The 21,184-nt window shown below is 44.5% G+C and overlaps 1 protein-coding gene across 1 annotated transcript in view; it reads right to left on the bottom strand.

Moving 5' to 3' along the window:
* The window catches only part of plxnb1b (plexin b1b), a 95,725-nt gene extending 80,273 nt beyond the window's left edge, over window positions 1-15,452 (bottom strand). Inside the window, exon 1 of the mRNA XM_079185120.1 lies at window positions 15,192-15,452. The gene's annotated coding sequence lies outside the window, so the exon portion shown is untranslated. The remainder of the gene's footprint in view (window positions 1-15,191) is intronic.
* Window positions 15,453-21,184: the final 5,732 nt, after the last annotated feature.

Below are 21,184 nucleotides of genomic sequence, written 5' to 3'. Positions count from 1 at the left end.
GAAGGGGGCCCTCAGTGGAAAGACACTCCTTTTAAGCACTGTCACACATCTGTGGAGAAAGTCAAAGACTACACCAGTCAGTCTGATCTGGACGAGGCAGACAGCAGCTAGACGATGTTGAGCTTAAATCAACAGCAGGCAGACTAAACTTCACCTCAAGCACCACAGCCTGTCCTCCTCAAATCCACGCAAAGTAGAGCGAGGACCAAGTGTGAACTCGTTCTATTTGCCTTCAGAGGACGCTTGATTAATGAGTCATATGCAGCAGCAAAGGCAGAGGCCCGAGGGCAATCAATCAGGATATACCCCACTGACACTGTGCCAAACCCATGAAGCCTACAGCATTTAGTACAGCTGTTATACAGGCCACACCTCCTTCACTAAATCAGGACATCAGTTTGACAGAGCAGCATCACTGACTTTTAGAATACAAAAACACAAGGTGTTTCCCATTGTTCTTTGCGTGAAAATATTGTGTTAATAAACTGACCCACAGACGACATGTACATGATGCATCTTAATCTGTCTGATTTGGAAACACAGAGCCGGACCGACGCCTAGTTCACCATAGGGAACGGTTGTTTAATTTTCATTTCTTGCAAATTATGGGGAGAAAATCACATCACGTCCATGCCGTGTTTCCACTACATTCAATAAGCGGTGGCAGCCAGCGCTCCCATGGGATTGCAACATTTCAAATCTGATGAAGTGCCAGTCACACAAGCACAGCTACTTCTGTTTTATGAGAAAGAGAGGCTCCCCTCCACACGGTCTAAAGGTTGAGGCTGATGATCCTCTACTCTAAACCCTGATACATCTTCTTCCTCTGTGCCATACAGCTTCACTGTTGTCCAAAAACTATTAAAAACCAATCCATTAGACACACTGTTGGACTGAATGACATCTCCCTTAATTACTATTAACATGGGCACTATGATTGAGTCTGAAGCCTTGTAGACCAGCTGCTATAATCAAACAACAATATGAACCATCAATGATCGGCAATTGGTATCGGCGGCAAAAACAACAAGATCAGGGATCTCCAAGTTATATTTGCTCCCGTTTTTTTCTTTAGTGCTGATCCGATCTGTGATCCGATCTGAACCGCGAGTTTTCTGATCCGCTGCACCACTACACAGGTTGTTTGTCAAAGAGATGAGGCACACATTCAGGGTTCAATATATGTCTACACAATTGCTGATTTCAATACAACACATAATTTGAAAGTGCATTCATGCAAAAAGACCAACAGGAGGAGCAGAGGTTTGTGGTAAGATCCTGGTCCAACTTCTTAGAGGATTACTGGTTTGTTTAGCCGTCCACACCTGTAGTCTGCTTCTCCCGTCAAGTAAAGTCCACGAGAGAACCGCACGCTTCATGAGCTGCTAACCCCGTCACCGCAGCTAGGAAAATAGCTTTGATTAAAGTAACGCATCTCAATAAAACTGCATAAATTCCATTAAAATATTGGAAAAGCAAACATTAGCGAATCAAATCCAGCAGAGGTTAGAGTCCTGCAGTGACACTAATGAGCAAGGGATCTAAATGAGGCCATCGCCTTCTGATTGTCTTCTACTACACAGGACATGGGGTCACTATAGTAATCAGTTTGTTGGCCATGATCAATAGGCAGCAGACTGAACATGTGTGATCGATAAGGACCTGGGGAGGACATCATCTGTCTGGTAAAGACCAAGCAGCCAACAGGGTTTTGGGATTTGGAGGGAATACTTATATTTAAAATCTCAGACTGACACAGGTCAACAGCAGGAGTTCCTGAAGATTTAGAGGTTTAATCATCTTTACATGTAACATGCTGACTGGTATGACTACATGGCTGAACAGTCTGATTCATTCATAAAATAACTTGGAAGCAACAGACCCAACATGAGTTCAGCCTGATGAAGACGGAGAGCTTTCAACGTGGTTTCACCATCACCGGTCCCAGTTTCCCACTGTCTCATTACATCACACATCAAACAAACAAACACTGCAGCTTTCGTCCACAGGGGGCGTCAGAATCAACACTAAATTAAAGATCATCATAGTGGCTTTAATATATTTTGGGTAAAGCCCTAACACAGCGGAATAAGTGGCACCAAAGCCATCGTCCTGTGTGACTGGATGGTAGAAGTGCGTGTGTGTTTTTGATGAGATTGTGTTGTTGCATGTGGAGGATCTGAAACTGTGTTCCTGCTCCTGGAATCCACTCCGGCTGGACCCCATTGGGACATGTACACATGTCAGAGTCCTTATGTGTGTTGCATACAATGTGTCACTTTTCTAGGAACACGTGAATATGAGATGAATATGGAAGCACTAAATTCCCTTCAGAAATTTTTTTTTAATTGATTTAATTGAAAACATAAACCAAAACATGTACCCAAAATTATATCAAACCAATATATACGTGTTTAGGACTGTTGTGAGAGGGGCAGCACAGTCTACATATATCTGTTTTGGTATTGGACCTCTTCTCCAGGACTGTGTAGGCGTGTACTAACTGTTTGAGTGCCATGTAATTTTCCACCATGACTCAGCCTACCTTCAACCTGAGCGGAGGTCTAATCCGCCCAAATAACTCTAAAAACCTGTGTGGGTGTGCAGGCCTTTAAGGATTTGCAGATTATTAGATTGCAATGTTTTCCACGATAAGAAGTGTATTCAGAGCAACATACACATTCATCATAATTCCAATCGTTATTCCAAGCAATCATATGAAATGAAAAATATAACAAACTACAGAAGATGCCATATCATCTCCATGTTTAGCCTCCGAGCCCCGTACAAAACTAAGATAACAATAGGCCGTGTGCAGGTGACGGTAACATAAGCTCACAATGGTGAAAGTCTAGGCACGTGATAATTAACAATCAGTGTTGAGCTGCTCCAGTGGAAACAATGTCTAATGTGTTTCTGTAAAATGCAGCAATAGTGTTAAACAGCAGGGGTAGTTCGAGCTGTAAAACTTTACGGCTCCCTTCGCTGATCATCGTTCCTGCTGAGTGGCGCGTGAGGTAAACCACCAACACTTTACTGCCCTGCTCTTTTAGTACTCAAAGAGAAACTAAGTGAGAGGAGGCCAAGTAGATTTTAAGGATGCAAAACTGGGTTTTTTCTTCATTTTATTTCAGACAATTATATTTTTTATTTTGTTTCAGCAGTGCCATGTGTTTGATTTCCACAGTTGGGAGTTAGCCGTTTTAAAACACTACACTGTTTCCAAATGTCTAAAACACCCAATGGAAATGTGGAGAAATAATATCAAATCACATTATAACTATTTTGGCAGATTGTTATAACTTTTTTTCTTCAGCTAACATTGGTCTTTCAGGACCTTCGCCTCGCCTAATTTCAAAGCAACAAAATTCACACGGTTTGGCTTGTGGTACCACAGTTACTACAAAAACGTGAACATCCCTCTCTAGAGCCAGTGTTTGGTTTGTCCGTTCTGGGCTCCTGTAGAAACATGGCGGTGCAACATGGAGGACTACGTGAAGAGGACCAGCTCCCTTTGTAGATATCAAGGGTTCACGCTAAGCTAACGAAAACCTTAGTTTCAGGTGATTATACAATAATGAAAACATAAACAAAAGCATTTTATGCAACACTATGTATTTAAACCATCTCAATATGTTGTCACCGGTCCGGTTGTATCTGCAGGTCCTAGGACTTGGGCTGTGTTGACATCTCAATGGAAGGAATGTTAACGACTGACGGTCTGAGATAGTCTGCTGATTATCTGTCTACAGGACAGAAGATTCATTACAATGTAAAAAGTTGCTAGGGTGGCCGGCTGGTATGCATGGTTAGATTGACACCATGATAATGAACCTGAATATCCCACTTCCATGTCAAACAGTATCCACTTACACCAGTGCTTTAAGAATGATATGTATATTAGACTAAGACAGAAAGAGATTCAGACTTTCTAGGTTTGAGCTCTATACGTGCACACCCACAATGTTTGGTCTCACAAACATTCATTCTGAGCCGGCAGAGAATCAGCAGTTTGCCTCTGGTGGCTTTACGTGACCAGGCATTATCAATCCACTTGACGAGGGCGGGTCCGACCAAAAGGTGCTTTGGCCCGTAAACATTCAATTTTCATTGAGAGGAAAAAGACTTGTTAAGATTTCCATGTACCTGTGTCCAGGTAGCCAGGCAGAAAGAAGACAGGTTCCAACAAGGCAAAGTACCATGGGAGTAAAGAAAATAATGAATTAACGTTAGCCTACCGTAGTCTTAAAATGTTTTCCATATGTTGTCATCTATTAAAAGACTCAAAATGAACACTGTGAGCGGACTACTTGATTACTATATTTGAAGAATGTTAACAGCATTCGTATAGGAATGATTCTGTCCCGAGCTTTTTGATCCATATAAGTGGTTGGTCACTGTAAGCGTGATCACTGTAAGCGGTTTCTACTGTGCTGAACGGCTGCTTGAATTACATGAACTTTGGAGGTGGGGCGAACAACACGCAAACACATACACACTCACCACCACCCCACCCCCCCCCCCTCCAGAGTGCCCCATAACCCTGGAAACAGAGGCCTGTTCATTTGCAGCCAGATTAAAGATACTGAGGGAGAGCGGGTGGAAAAGATTATTCCTAGTAAGCAAGAAAAAATAAAACCGAAAGCTCTCCATTAATAACATGAAGGGAGCGTTATTTATGAAAGCTGCCTCAAGGCTCATTGGGATACACACAGAAGTCTAGTATGTTGTAAGCTATTACATTACAACTTTCACACCGAGCTGGGCCCCGAGCACCGTGTGTGCAGACACACAGCACATACTCCGGACTGGGAATTAGTCGCACGGCGTGGTTCTGGTTTTATTTGCCAGGATTACAGTACAGTAAACGAGGAACGGAACCAAAATTTCAGATCGGCTTAAGGAATGTCTAAATCAAAGCCTCGTAAGTCCAACCCAGTGGGAGCAACAGTGCAGCCTGTACACTGCGACACTGTGCTCAGCTTAGCAGCGAGTGGCAAGGGTTGCCAGGAAACACTGAGGGCTCACAGGGCGTTCACATTCGCACACAAACCCGCACAGATGCAGTCGCGTATTCATACAAACATTTTAACAGGAGCCCGAGTACCTCTGTGCTGTTAAAAGCGTCGGTGGTGACCCGTTGAGGGAGTATTGTGTCAATGCAAGGATAACAGAGCCCCGTGACCCCTGACCCCAGTGGGAGTGAGAACCAACAGGAAACGTTACATGATAGGCAGGTTGTAAAAATACTGCTCTGCCGAGGCAACGTGTCTACGGTCTGTAAATGACAAGTGACACTTTAACAGGATAACATAAGGTTACCAGTAGCTCCCAATAAGCACAGCGGTGACAGCAACTAAGTTATCACAACGAGGATTTTAAAACACCAAACATTTACTGGCTTTTCTGACAGGAACACTTTTCTCCTTTTCATTCCACTGCAAGCTGAAAACTTTTGGTTGAACAAATCTTAACTCAAGGTCCACTTACAGCAATCTTATGGTCTTCATCATTGGATGGAATTTGGAAGCTTTTGAGCTGACAAAATAAGAAATTGGGATGTTTGACTTTGAGCACTGGTAACTTTTGATGGCCATGTGTCCTTTCTTAGAAACAATTCAATATTTAATGGATTAATTGATCGTTTGAATTAATGCTATGCTAATATTGTAATTCCAAAACAATTTTGATTGTTTTTTGTGTTTTTGCTTACTTTGACTGAACGAGTACATGACCCACTGGGAAGAATTGATGGCGATTGCTTGTGAGCCCATTTTAAAGCCTGCCGTCTTATTTCAAAGGGCATGGCTTCTCTTGATATCCACCTTGCATACCTGAAGCTAGGTACGCTTGTTTCAGACATCCCTGGGACATTGTTCTGTACCAGTAGAGTCCACCAGCAGCCCGCCAAGGTCCTGAACTTTTAGCACGCCTGTCCAACATTCGTCTTTGGCTTTTCCATAGCAACCCCCCTTTTCCCAGGACAGAGGGTCCCTCCCCCAAGGGCGTTTAAAGGGAGTTAGGGGAGGGTGAGTCGATTTAGGGGGAGCCGTCTTGAGAAAAAGGGCGTTTCTAGGGAAACTAAGCGCTCACTGTTCTCCAGGAGCTTTCATGGTTGCCACTTGGCAACCGTCAGCTGACGGTATTTCAAAACGCAGCTTTTCACGCTTGTCTGCGTGCCACCAACAGCCACACACACTCGCACGAAGTGAGAAAGAAAAAAAACGTGGCTAGTCACCACAGCAGATGCCTCTTGTATTGTTGCCTCTGGAGTCAAAAGCCAAAGTTAGCTTGCCTGACGTCATGTAAATGATATTGTATTTCAAGCGCGCTTCTTAGTCCATTTGTTTCAAATCATAATCCCGGATGAATGGCCACCTGTCTGAAAGCGGCCATGTGTTGCAAAGAACAATTCAGCAAGCGCAAAAGTCATTTCCCACCGACTACCAGTCGCTGAACCTGCCCACAAATAGCCTGAGTGTTAAAATCAACGTAATCCAACAAACTCTTGAGGAAAGTTCACAAAGCATATTTTCTAAAAGTTGTTTGGAAGGCACAGCCTAAACGCTGGAGGTTATCTCCCAGATGGTGGACACTCCCTCTTCAGCCACACCCACTCACCTGTCCTTCCTCTGAGGAGACAGAGAAGGAGTCTGCAGTAAACACCAGCTGTTCTCCAACTGACAGACAGGGAGGAGACCCTCTCATCCTCCTCTCACTCTCCTCCCCCCTCTCTCCTTGAGGTATGCCTTCACCTCTCTAACCCCCACTTTTTCCTCACAAACCCTCTCTGGTTGGCTGGTCTTTTCAGCCTCCTCTTCAACAAAAGAGACAAAAGGTGGTTGGGCCACTTTCTCTCGTCTCCCCCTCTGCGGAGAGAAGAGGAAGGGGGTCCAAGACCTGCAGACCACCCCTTCCATGGCTGCAGAGACCCAGCATAGCAAAAAGTGTCCACGAGCAAAATTCTTGCACCAACACATGCAAAGAGCAGGCACAGCATTCTAGCATGTTGCTACATCGCTGTGGAGCATGTACAGGAACGTGCATGTGCAGACATTTTAAGGAGCTCCTTAAAATGTCTGCACATGCACGTCCAGTCCAAAGTGAATGAAAAAATGTGTGTGCGAATTCATGTGTGTGGTGTGTTCATGCACTTCTAAAGCGGTGAGAACTGGTTGGAGTTTTAGACCTTGGAAGTGAGGATGTTTTCTTGGGGTGGGGCTATATTGCCAGCTTTTCCCATGAACACATTTTCCAGTGTGGCGCAGTACGATGAGGTCACACAGTCCTTTCCACTGTAGGAACTTAACAACACGTAACATGTAGCCATTGTTTAGCCTTCTGCTTTCATTTCCATTGCTCTTCATCTACTTTAGGAGGGCATCGTTTAAAAAAAATGACGATGCCAGTAGCAATACCGGTACCTAAAAGAGATAATACCAATAGAGTTCTTCATCCGATAGCCACTGTGTGAATGGAAGCACTGTGTGTGTGTGTGTGTGTGTGTGTGTGTGTGTGTGTGTGTGTGTGTGTGTGTGTGTGTGTGTGTGTGTGTGTGTGTGTGTGTGTGTGTGTGTGTGTGTGTGTGTGTGTGTGTGTGTGTGTCCTACTGGCTAGCTAATTAACGCCGCACTGCACAGTGCTCATACAGCGCTTACCCGACCCACGGTGGTGGGACCGCATCGCTATCGAGTACGGACACCTACTGCTCAGGAGGTGGTACTTAATCAAAGTTCCAGCTACTTTCACTGTTGAGCTTTTTCTGAAACAAAAGCCATATTCTTATACAACACACACTACTACTGTATATGTTGTGAACATTTTTGTTAAAAGCAACTAAATAATGTCGTTCATGTTGCCTAGTCTAACAGTTTATAGAACAAATGTCACGGTATACTGTTGACATTATTCAGCTGTAGATGTGTGAGAAATATGAGGTATGTGATGATATTAGTTCAGTATTACTGTGTTCTAGAGTGCTTTTATTTTGAAGTACTAAGTAAAGTGACCTGCTATGACTGAAAACTATTTAGACCCTCTTATCATTTTAGTTATTACTAGTGCATGATAATGAACATGTTTTAAATTACTGTTGTTTGACAACAATCTTTTTAATCGATTACTTAATATGGACTATTAACGCAATCGGCAACTATTTCAATAATCAATATTTTGATGATTTTGAGTCCAGCTTCCTAAAAGTGAATATGTTCTGGTTTCTTTACTCCTCTGTGACAGAAAAACTAAACATATTTGAGTTGTGGACAAAGCAAAACATTTGGGAACACTGATTAATCACCATAGCTGTAGCTAATCATTAGCTGCAGCCTTAATATGTAAATTACAGTATTTATCAATAACAAGACTGCAAGAAAATGACAGTGAACCTAAATACCTGTTGAGTGGCAACCTAACTGTGACCATCTTGCCAAGTGCAGAATCTACTCATCTAATCTTGTGTCTGCATTATCTGGGTTTAAAATTAGGGTCCATTCGGATCAGACTGAGATTAGGCTCTGCCTGAAGGTAATACAGGGGACTACAGCTTAGGTTAAGGGTAGAGGAGCTGGTGACTTCCACTGAAGGACCTCATAAGTACAGAAGAACAGCGGTATGTGTTCAGTGCTCCCTCCACCCTCACCTACCCCAGGTAGAGGTCTCATCTTCTCATGGCGAGCGCGGTGACAAAGCCCTTCTCATATGTGTCACCCTATCTCACCAGCTGGGCCCCTTTCTCAGAGGGCCTCCTACTACTTCAGCCCTGCAGACGGATGGGAAATGATACTGGAGCACGGGTATGCATGAATGCAGGCACAGGGGAACGCTGAGAAAACGAGCGCTGCGGAAAGTGTCAAGTGTTGAGCTCGGAGCGTTGAATTGTGGAAAGTAATTGTATGGAGGTTGTAGAGGGTACAAGAGTGAGAAAGACGTGAGGACATACAGCAGGGGTGGCCAACCAGTCAGAGACCAAGAGCCACATTTTTTACTGTGTTACCGCAAAGAGCCACATCATACACATGGGCACACATGAACATCACCCTATCCCTTCCTCACACACACACATACCTTTGCTCAGCCAGATTTATTGTAAATGTCACACACCAATATGATAATGACAGAAATTGACTCCTAAGACCACAGGCCAGTCATTTTCAACAATGAACATTGTGTGCACTGTCTCACACAGACAAACTCTCAGTTCAACTAAGTCCACAAACAAAAATATAATAATTTACAATAGTGTTTTTCTTTTACTATGCATGTTACTTAGTGGGACTTCTGGCATTCCTTGCCTTGAACAATCCTCTTCAAATCTGGCTTGTATTCCGTTGTTGCCACTCGAAGCAATTCTTTCACATGGGTGTCAGTCAGAACAGATCGATGCTTTGATTTCACGTGTTTCAGGGTAGAAAACACAGACTCGCAGACATATGTTGACCCAAACATTGACAGTATCTTAAGCGCAGCCCGTTTGACATTGGGGTATTTTTTCATTGGCACACTTTTCCAGAACTCAATGGTCCCGTCCCTTAAAGCAGGTTTGAGTTGGTCCTCCTCACAAAGATCGATCATCTCCAACTCAGCCGCAGCCTCATCTGTGACTAGCGGGGCTTTCAAACAGTCCGTCTCGGCGTTAAATGGGTCGACGAGGAACGTAATCTGTGGCCGCACATGCGCGTTTGACGAAAATACCGTATTTAACTCAAGCGAAGCGAACACGAACATTAAAAAAACACAAATACAAACTTCGATATGAACGTAAGAGCCGCATGAAACCGGGCAAAGAGCCGCATGCGGCTCGGGAGCCGCGGGTTGGCCACCCCTGACATACAGCATACAGTTTATCTATATTCTACACAGGGTATTCTACTGTATTCTACACAGGGTAATGTAGACTTACTATTAATAAATTGTACGGATTGTGTCCACACCTCGCTGAGATCTGAACTCAGTGTGAGCCACCTCGGTATGTGGTCTGGCTGATCAGATCCCAATGCGAGCGAGATGTGAACTCTCAGTGTACAGTGAGAGTTGACAGTTAATGTGTCCTGCATGATCGGATGATGAAGTTTGAATTGAAAAGAGAAGTGGAACCACGGTATGTATACAAAGAACCACTTCCATATCCATTTTTGGACGACATCCCTATGCAGAAAATAAAGCAGACTTCTACTTTCTGGACACTCAAAATACATCCTTCCTCTCAGTGTCCTCGTTCCCCACACCGGGACCGTTTAAATACTACATCCCTGTTCCCTCTTCTATGGTCTCATTTTCCTCTGCATCACATATAGGACTGGATGCTTTCTACACTAAATCTTTCCATATAAGTGCTAATTTCAATATCCGAGTTACTACTGTACTGCAATACTTTGCTACATTCCTCAAAATGTAATGAACTTCTCAAGTAATTAAAGTTGTCTTAATGCAAACAGCAACACAAGGACTTTAACTAAACAGCGTCTTGTATACTCTAACACTTTTGTGTTTTTCCGTTAAATGTTCGACATAAAAACACCTTCAAGCGTAATGTGTGTCAATGATATTAGCAAGTAAATGAGTTCTTCTCAAGAAGTAAACCATCACATGTACTCCTGCTTCAACACTGACCCCACACACACACACACACACACACACACACACACACACACACACACACACACACACACACACACACACACACACACACACACACACACACACACACACACACACACTACCCTGAACAGTTAATAATTCACACTCTCACAGAGCACTTCACTTGCTGCTTCAAAGGGATTTCAACACTCAAAATCTATTTTACAATCCACAGCACTGCGTTAATCTGGGTCTCCATTTACATATGTGAATACTGAACAGGCTACCCGGTCTAATTAAACCCTCAGAGAATCCTGAGGAGCGGTATCACTCTTCTCGTTATCAAAGAACATCCTCAGCACAAAATATGAAGGCTTTGCTGATTCAGATAACGGACACAGAAGGACCGGAGCTTGATCCTGTCCGGCTTGGGGCTTAGAGCCTCATAAACCAATATGAGGTACCAGGCACCTCCTGATACCAGCCTACCCAGTAGCATGTACAGACGGGAAACATCATATATTCATGGTGCTGCTGGGACTTCTTTTAAAATCAGCCTGAAACTCTACATCAATATTCAGAAACACAAACCACCCCCTCTGGGCTGTCTTTTTACTTTTATCTGGATGTTTGTGCATAATCACTGTGTCACAGAACTCTACTACAACACAGAACACATGTACAGAATACCGCTGAGCGGGAAATTAGGATGCATTAAAACATCTTCAAATCATTGACAATAAGCGACACTTTGAGATGCATACTGTACTGTCCTCAGATGAGGCTATATTTAAAGTCTGCTATCTTGAGGGGGGGGGGGGGCACCTCGTATCAGATTCTGTGCTCGACTTATATCCCTTTGCAGCCCCAGCATATTGTCTCTAATCTTGGTGCATCTGTTGGCTCACAAAGTCCCATTAAACAGCCAGACCGCTCTGATAAGGTTACGGACTTAATGCTCAGTGACATAATTAAATTGAGTATTTAATCTGGCCATGGGAGAGGAGGAGCCCCCGACCCCCCGCCGGGCCAGCACAGCGCTCGCATGTCCAGTCCAAATAACTCGTACTTTGACCCCCTTTGAGGTGATCGTGCTCTCCAAAGGGCGAGATCACAACTGGATGTCAGAGAATGTTCACTGCATAGATTTCCTGTCAGCTGACTTCACCTGCTTGTTTCTGGTCCAAAATGATCCTTTCAGGAAATGGAATGAATTGAGATTCTAAGACACGAGGGTGCACGAAAAAAACAACAAAGTGGTGTGTAAAGGCCTTTACACATGCTGGAATAAGAACAGTCTCCTCCAAAGCATCACGGTGCTGCACCACGTCTATGAACCTCAATAGTTGAGTGAAGGATGACAAAGCGGTTTGAGAGACGCTCCTTTCCACACCTCCACACACATTGCTGTGTACAGTAGACTTTCTTCTCAGATTTCGCAAAGTTGCAAAAATTGATGGATTTAAACACTTTATTTCCAACTAGGTCAGATCACAAGTGAAACCTGAACCCGACTATTCTCTTTATCACATCCGACTTGGCACCTTGCAATGACAGCTCCATCCGGGCTGCGATGTTCACACATACTTAATCGACTCTGTCCCCAGCCAGTCACATTTCATCAAGCCAGAGGTCTGTCCTTGACGTCTCACCGCCTCTTCATTACCAGAACAACGGCACCAATGACACAGCGGCTGCTGAGCGAGACAAACCTCGGGAGTGTTCCCTCATCCTCCAGACGCTCGCCCTCACTACAGCTGGTGACAACGGTTGACTCCAGTTTGTATGGAGGATGTTTGTTTGGTTGGGGGGGGTGAACTGTTTTGACACCGCGTGCTTCCTGCAGTCCAGCTGCCTGCTACAGAAAACAAGAGCAGTTGACACCCAACCCCCTTTCACCTTTTGACCTTTGGCACCTTGACTGTGGCACAATATTTGTGAGGGGGAGTGTTGTCTATTGGAGAGGCCCGTTACCACCTCTGCTGTCACAACTCCTGTCTTGTTTGGCCCAATGCTGACGTCGGTAAAGGAGGTTGATGCTCATTGGTCGAGTAAAATTATTTCTTTTTAGTTCAATGTTGAGAAATCGTAAAGATTGAAGTGTTTACGACTTTTAAAGTCTCCTGCTTTAAAGGGGAAAATCTGCCACATTTTATGTGGATGTCCAATCAGTCCAATCAATTCCTGTGTGTGCTATATTAACCCTGAAAGCTGAGTTCTCCTGCAAGCTGACCCATGCAGACAGTGCAGACATGTACCAGGATGCATTGCGTGGAGCTTGCGACGCCAGCAGGTACCCTGGCCATATCCTCTTGGCCTCTGCCTCTTTTCTTTGGCTGTAACTTGTGGTTCCAACGTCTGAGTATTTGATTCTGCCAAAACACTGTAGAGTGCATCTCCTCCTAGCGTCTTGCTACCAAGAGACAGTCTAGCTGAAACAGCCTGTAGTTCTTCATCGTCTACTACGTCACTGTCATGTTAGATGAGCGCTGCGTGCAGGAACAACAGATTTTGCAGCTGGACATCCACATGAAAAGGTGGTCAATTTTCCCTTTAAGTTTGGTTTCATCAACTGGCCCTGAAAGTCTTCGGTTTTTGTTTTTTAAACCGAAATGATTGAAACATCAAATAGTCCTCTTCATTGATCTGGCACCCTTTAAAATTCAATTTATTTCCATCTCAGTTGAGTGCAGGTCAAGCCTTTAAAAAAGGTCAAATGTGCTCGCCATAATGACGGCATTTACACACCGGGCCAAAGGTCGTTTTACCAGACAGCCGGGTCCTGGTGTCTGACTCTATCCAGGTACAAGTACAAGAACGTGCTGGCTACTGGTTCTGCGGGGTTCCCCACTTATCTGAGAGGCTCCACTTAAACATGCCCTGTAATTGCATACACTTATAATCTGACATGAAGCACAATTTAAACTGAGGAAGCCATGGAGAGCTTTCCTTATACTTGTCACACTGGACTAGTTGTACACTAGCTGCAGCCTATTGTTATTTTAGAGCTCAAACACTGAGGATAGTTTGGTTTTGGTCAAACACAAAATAAACCATGTTATAATGCTTAAAATGTATTAAAGCAGCTAAACTTGCTCTCTACCGCTTTTAAAATAACATAATACCAGAAAAGTGTTGATCTTCTTTATATAATTATTTGTAGGTATTAACGTAAAGGAAACAAAAAGTAAATGTGAGAAACCTCAATGTGAGCATCCATTTAGAAGTTAAGACAATCAAGACCTTGCAGGCACAATGTCTGGGCACACCCTAGTATTCCTAATGCCACCAACACTCTAAAATAGATGAGCAATCATCATCAGGAGGGGATATTCCATCTCATTTCCCGGCTTATACTAAGCCACCCATTCTGTTATGAGGCAATAGGAGCAGATGGCCGGTTTAAGAAAGCACCAAACTGTGAGAGGAGACCATCACCCATGGGACAGAAAAACACAAAAGGTCACGCACTCTCACTGCAGCCCCTGTGATGGAGCGCCAACTATGACACTTGTAACCAAGCGTGAACACAGTCAAATACTTCAAAATAACATCTGACCCTCCGATCTCAAAGAGTTGCATCATCACCACAGCCTTCGGTTAAGGTTTATGCTGCTCAATTCATAGGAAGAGGCCATTTGTGATGGGAAGATTATGAAGTAGCTTACGCTTTCCTGAAAGAACAATGGAATGGAAGTTATTCCATGCACAACTTTGATCATCAAACTGATTTTCTAAAAAGGCACATTGTGTTGAAACATGCACATATTCCGTGAACAAAAAAAACATCTATGAAAAAGATGACCACATTTTGTTTTTAATGTATGGAAAAACAGAATTACTCAACTAAATAAATAATGCAAGATATGTTATAAGACTTAGCAGACATCTCTGGTCAATTCGGACAAACACATGACACAGAAATAATATCATACTTTGATTTCAAAAATAATAGTTTTTAAAGTCTGGCTGACCAGTTAATCACACAATCCTCATTCACCTTCATGGTAAATCACGGTGGGTGATGTAGAGACTACTCTTTTGTAAAATTCTAATGTTTTGGCCGGGATGTAACGTCAATGTGAAGTAACGTTAAACTACTATCCCTGAGGTTGGTTGGTAACCGTCGGCTGCTGTGTGACCTGCTGTGCTTGTGAATGAAATCCATGCCAGTGATGGCAACTTTTCCCGTCGCCTTTTTAAATACCGTTAAATGGCGGTCACACACATCTTCCAAAATAATGAACATCGGTGAGAGCTAACGCTCGAGCCTAACGCTCGTGCCTCGGGGCGAAGACGCCTCGAGGATGTGTACTGGAGAAGTTAGCGAACTCTTTGGAAGGCTAACTTTAGCTAACGCGCGTGGGTTAACGAGCCTTAACATGATAGAAAGTAAAGTCGGCACGGGTTAAAACATGCACACGTTTGTCGTGAAAAGTTGTTCCAAGTAACATTACGACTCCATTGATATCGCTGTTCACACGAATGAGGCTTCGTCATTTCAAGGGAAACGAGTAAAAAAAACATACGCACTTGTGATTTTCAGTGAGCAAAATACCAAGAGTATGTTGTGTTGATGGAGGCGGACTAACGCTACACCAGACTCTACTCACCTTGCCCCGTGGACAACTCTTCAGCCACTTGCTCCAGACGCTCGTTCACTCCTCCTTCCAGCGAAGCAAACTCGTTTTCATTGAGAGTATCCCATTTGTTTGCAACTGGTTCTAGAACACGTTACGCAGACGAATCCGCCGAGACAGATAACGTTAATGCTCGTGGTTACGAGATCACAAATTCCATTGTCGCTCAGTCCAGACTTGCAAATGTCCTCTCGGGTATCCAACTTTCACTAGTTTACACACCTAACGCCTCAGTGAGAGAGAGAAAAAGTGCGCACTTAGTCCATGCAGTGAAAAGTAATGCTTGGTTTTGTTTCTTTCCTCTGCCTGGTTTTCCTCGGCAGGTTTCTTCCCCCACATGTAGCCTGTGAGTGGTGGTGGTGGGAATGGATTGGTGCTGCGCTCAGCGCCCAGCTCTCCGGGAGGTTTGGCAAAGAGAGGTATATCCTGCTGCCTTCAAGTGCTCCTCGTATTTCCTAAACACAAGCCATAAAGTAATTAGTTACTTCATTCAATGAGAAAACAAGTCTAATTTGTGGTGGCCAGTCTGGAATTAACACCGCTATTTTATTGAATATAACGACATATACATGATAATGTACTTAAAGGGGGAAAGGAAACACTTAAAAACACGGCCGTGTTAAAACCGGCAACAAAAACACATCTCTAGCAAAACTTTGCACACGTTTGGAGGAAAACATAGTTTTGTACCAAACAAAATCTTTTTCTTACATTAAACCGACAATAATGACTCCCCTCTGCCTACAAACAGAAAGGAGACATTATTTGTAGAGCGATCTAAAGTGTGTTTTAAACAGCAGCGAGTGAACACTGTGCGGGGCTCATCAGTGTCTTCACTCTCACATCACTAAGATAGACTCAATCTGTTCTGTACCGGTCCGGTAAACAGGAGCTTTTACTGAAATCACGTCATGTCATATTCATATTTAGGCTTCCACCGTGGTGTGGTCAGTGTGTGCTTCAAATATTCCCCCAGCACGTGAAGGCAGCGTGCGCTACTATGGTAAATGATAGTACGCGATAGACCCCTGCTGGTCAACCGGAGACACGCCTCCCGTGCAGCCTTCCATCATGGTTTGATCCCAATAGTCTGTCTCTTCACAGACCTCCATTCAAACACACAGACCTACAGTTTTCTTCTAATTCATCTTTTTCAGAGATCAAGTTGATGACTGGCTTTAAAGGGTGAAAGCTATGATTTAAATGAATTGATGTATTAATATTAACTTATCTCTCTTGGGTTCATAAACAACTCTGACATCCCCAGGACAATTTCCTACTGCTACACTCCATTACATTACATTACAGTCATTTAGCAGTCGCTTTTATCCAAAGCGACTTACAATAAGTGTATTCAACATAGGTATTCAAGAGAACTACTAGTCAGAACAGAAGTCATAAGTGCATCTCCTTGTTTACACAAGCATCTAAGAGCATAAACCATAAAAGTACAGTGCAGAAACAAACTAATACAATAAGTGCAACAAACTAATACGAATACAATAAGTGCTAAGTGGAAGGCTAAGGTTAGCACTTCTTGAAGAGGTGAGTTTTCAGCCTGCGCCGAAAGATGGGCAGCGACTCTGCTGTCCTGACGTCAGTGGGGAGTTCATTCCACCACTGTGGGGCCAGGACAGAAAACAGCCGTGACCGGGTCGATCGGCTGCAGGGACCTCTGAGCGACGAGGCAACCAATCACCCCAAAGCAGCAAAGCAAAGTGGTCGGGCGGGGGTGTAGGGCTTGACCATGGCCTGGAGATAGGAAGGAGCTGTTCCTTTCACTGCCTTGTAGGCTAGCACCAGAGTCTGAAACTGGATGCGAGCTCTTACAGGGAGCCAGTGTAGAGCACGGAGAAAGGAAGTTGCACATCCTTTCTATGTTTCTATATTTAAATACACTTGCCACTTTTATAATATACTTGTTTTAAAGTACTGTTGTCTGTTTGATTGTTACCACATTTTATTGTAAATTTAAATATTTTTCTATTATTAAATTATGTCTTGATTATTGCACTGTGTTCATTGTTTATTGTTATGCACCAGTCACCAAGTCAAATTCCTTGTATGTGTAACGTACTTGGCAATAAACGGTTCTGATTCTGATTCTCTCCAGCACCCCTGGGGATGCATGACCCCACTTTAAATACCACTGCTTTTTTAGGTCAGCTATTACAAGGGAATGAAAGAGATGAATGAATACATATTTTCCGGGCTATCAAACAATCACCAGTCTTCAGCTATAATGCAGCATGAAACAAGAATGAATTGAGCATTAAGCTGGTATGATTGGAACTGAAGCTGCAAATATTCCCTGTGCTCTGTGATGTCCGGGGTCCAGTTCTCATCCGCTCCTCCACATACAGAGGACGCGTCTCGGTCTGAGACTTCCGATGCATATCAATGGGGACCACACAGAGATCACAAAACCTCCCGCATACATTTGTCATCTCTGGGACTCTGTATCCTTTGTCCCCTCTTGTGAAAAGAAGCCTTTCATCTGCACTCTCTTGATTCTCCTGTAATGAGGACTGGAGCTAGATAAGCAACACACATTTCAAAGATCACTCAGCCCCGCCCACTAAGTTCAAAGGCAAGACAACAATAGTGGGGTCTTATCTGCTCTTACAATACAGTATAATATCAATGTTATGATACTCATTTATAAATTCATGTCAGTAAATAACGTAATCAAAACATGATATATATTTGGTCCCTAATTTTTCAGCATAATTATGTCAGCAAAAATAAACCATCATATATCTTTATATACACAATATGAAGTAATATTTGTTATAATTATTTGTTGTTTAATGTTTTAAACGATGTATCGGAACTTATTGAGCACTGTATCGGTAACGCTTCATGTCATAAAACTAGATTGATTCTAGATTGAAGATATCTCGGGATTCTTTGGGATTTCAGAGAGAGAGGGAGGGAGACACACAGAGGCTCAGCAACAACAGTAATAGCACAACAGCCTATTTTTAGGCCTCTGCTCGAAAATTGCATACCCATACTCAAGAGAGTGTAGATCTCTAACTACAACGTCTATTTGAATAATATATATTTTTTAATAACAGAAACACTTGTGAGATTTGTTCAGATGGGTAAATCTTGTGTATATGTTACTGGTTAATAGTAAATAAAGATGGCACACAGCTCAAATTGAAAATTGTCAGGTTCGTAATGCTTTCACAGAGAGACATTCTGAAGATATCTCTGGATTCGTGGTCGAATGCTCTTAGACGTATTGGTCGGCCATGCTAGTTGTTAGCTCTTTGTTCGTAGCCTTCTGTGGAGTGCGAAGCTCACCGACTCATGCCGAAAAATACGTGATATTGTGGAAAATCTTCTTAGTTAGCTAGTATAATGGTGTATAATTGTGTTTGCAGTGTGTAGAATGGTTTACATGATTAATTTGCTCAGAATTTCTTTGTTAATTCGGTATATAGAATGTGTGTACCATTAATAATATGTATTTATGAAAAGTCCATTCTACGACATTCGGAACCGAATGTCGGAACCGAGCAAACCCCAAATGGGGCCCGTCCGGGTCCAAGAAGAAGAAGATTATACAAAGAATAACAGTAATAGCAGATATAATAATAGAGATTTGTCTGCTACTACTACTAGCACTGGATACAATAGAATGATAATAACAGTAATAGTAGCAGTAATGATAATAATGATAGTAGCAGTGGGTGTCAAGCAGGGCCACGGCAGCAGGCGCAATCACGATCTAGGTGTACTTCTGTATACATTCATGTCCCATGGGACATGAATGTATACAGAAGATGAGGGAGAGGAGGAGAGAAGAGCTCAGTGTATCCCAGGAAGTCCAGCCCTAACTATAAACCTGAGTTAGCCCTAACTATAAACCTGAGCCAGCCCTAACTATAAACCTGAGCCAGCCCTAACTATAAACCTGAACCAGCCCTAACTATAAGAGTTATCAAAAAGGAAAGTTTCAGGTGAACTCTGGAGAAACCATGAATTAATCAGTCTGTTGGCAAACAGCAATCATACACCAGAATATTTCAAGGTTTCGTCAAGATATTTTTATATTAATTTCATTTCCACAATAGTTCAATGCATTATAATGAATATAACATAAACATAAAACCTCTTCTCTGAACCTATGAAGTAAATAATAAATAAATATCTCCCAAAAGCAAAGTGGCTTCATGTTTAACAATATGTAATAACTGTTTCAACCATAAAAGTGATCCATAAAAGTGTTAAATTGTATATTTCTGCTCATCTCACTGCCATCAAAGCTGTGAATATTGAACTCATGCTGAAGGTCTGCTGGTTGAGTTTCAAATGAAAAGAATAAGAACAAACAAAAGTTATTTTACAACAGACGGTGTTTTTTCATGTTCTAGCTTTAAAATTATAGTCATGTGTCACGGGAATGCAAGGACTAGGACTCAATTGCAAGACCACAGGAGATAGAGTCAGGAAAACAGTCTTTATTAGCACAGCTGATTACAGAAAGGAAAGGCTGTGTGGAGCCCGTGGTCCGACACAGAGTGCAGGCCGGATCGACGGTGTGGTACCCGTGGTCCGACACCGGGGGGCAGGCAGATTGACGGTGTGTGTCCCGTGGCACGACACCGGAGGACACGGGGGATTCCCGGATCAGCAGACACCGGAGGCAGGCAGAGCGTCGGCGAACAATCCAGTGGGGACAAAACAGGAGCTTGGGGGATTCCCGGACCGTAGGACACCGGAGGCAGACACCGTAGGCAGGCAGAGCGTCGGCGAGAAGAACTGTTGGGACACAGAGGAACGGGGGATTCCCGGACCGTAGGACACCGGAGAGCAGACGCTCGAGACAGCAGGCGATACGGGGTTGAAGCGGGTGAAAGACGGGACGAACTGACAACCCCAGACTGCAGGACCAGGGTTATTATAGTGGCAGGGGAAAGGATTAGTGTAACTAGAGTCTGGTGTGTCAGTCTGCGAGAGGTAATTGGCTGAGTGGGTGCAGCTGTGCACCAGTCAGGGGTGTGGCTATGGGAGTGACTGGAGGCAGAGGAAAAATCCCCGAGCACATGGCACAACACAACAAACAGGGAAATGACAGCCAGATGAGGAGAGGAGATTGGGGAAAACCAGAGGTTAACACACACGGTCCAACAGGGATCCTGACAGTAACCCCCCCCTCAAGGCACGGCTCCCAGACGTGCAACGTCCAGAAAGACAAACAAGGGTGGGCGGAGGGGGTCCGGAGGAGGGACATCCCAGCAGCCACCAAGCCAACCCGGGTGGGCGGAGGGGGTCCGGAGGCAGGATGACCGGATCTGACACGGAGCTGTAGACGACCTCGGACACCGGTGCTCGGGGGGCGACCGGACGGCTGGAGTCGTGGTGGAGCCGGGTGCTCCGGCGGACGTACGGACTGCAGAACTTGCTTCCGACACTGGTGCTCCGGCGGACGGCCGGTCTGCCGGACCTGCTTCCGACGCGGGGGCTCCGGTGGACGGCCGGGCTGGACGGGCTGAGGCTCGGGGAAGCAGGACTGGACGGGCTGAGGCTCCGACTGGAGCTCGGGGGAGCCGGACTGGGCAGACTGGGACTCCGACTGGAGCTCGGGGGAGCAGGACTGGGAAGACTGGGGCTCCGACTGGAGCTCGGGAGAGCAGGACTGGGAAGACTGGGGCTCCGACTGGAGCTCGGGAGAGCAGGACTGGGAAGACTGGGGCTCCGACTGGAGCTCGGGAGAGCCGGACTGGGAAAACTGGGGCTCGGGAGAGCCGGACTGGGAAAACTGGGGCTCGGGAGAGCCGGGCTGGGAAAACTGGGGCTCGGGAGAGCCGGGCTGGGAAGACTGGGGCTCGGAGGAGCCGGGCTGGACAGGCTGGGGCTCGGAGGAGCTGGGCTGGACAGGCAGGGGCTGTGGGTCGCGGCTCCTCGGCGGCGGCAAGGATTGTGGGTCGCGGCTCCTCGGCGGCGGCAAGGAT

The sequence above is a fragment of the Pholis gunnellus genome (genome assembly GCF_910591455.1).
Source record: "Pholis gunnellus genome assembly, chromosome: 3".
NCBI classification, from domain to species: domain Eukaryota; kingdom Metazoa; phylum Chordata; class Actinopteri; order Perciformes; family Pholidae; genus Pholis; species Pholis gunnellus.
Note: the sequence above shows the minus strand (reverse complement) of the source record. Positions and strands in the feature narration are given on the sequence as shown.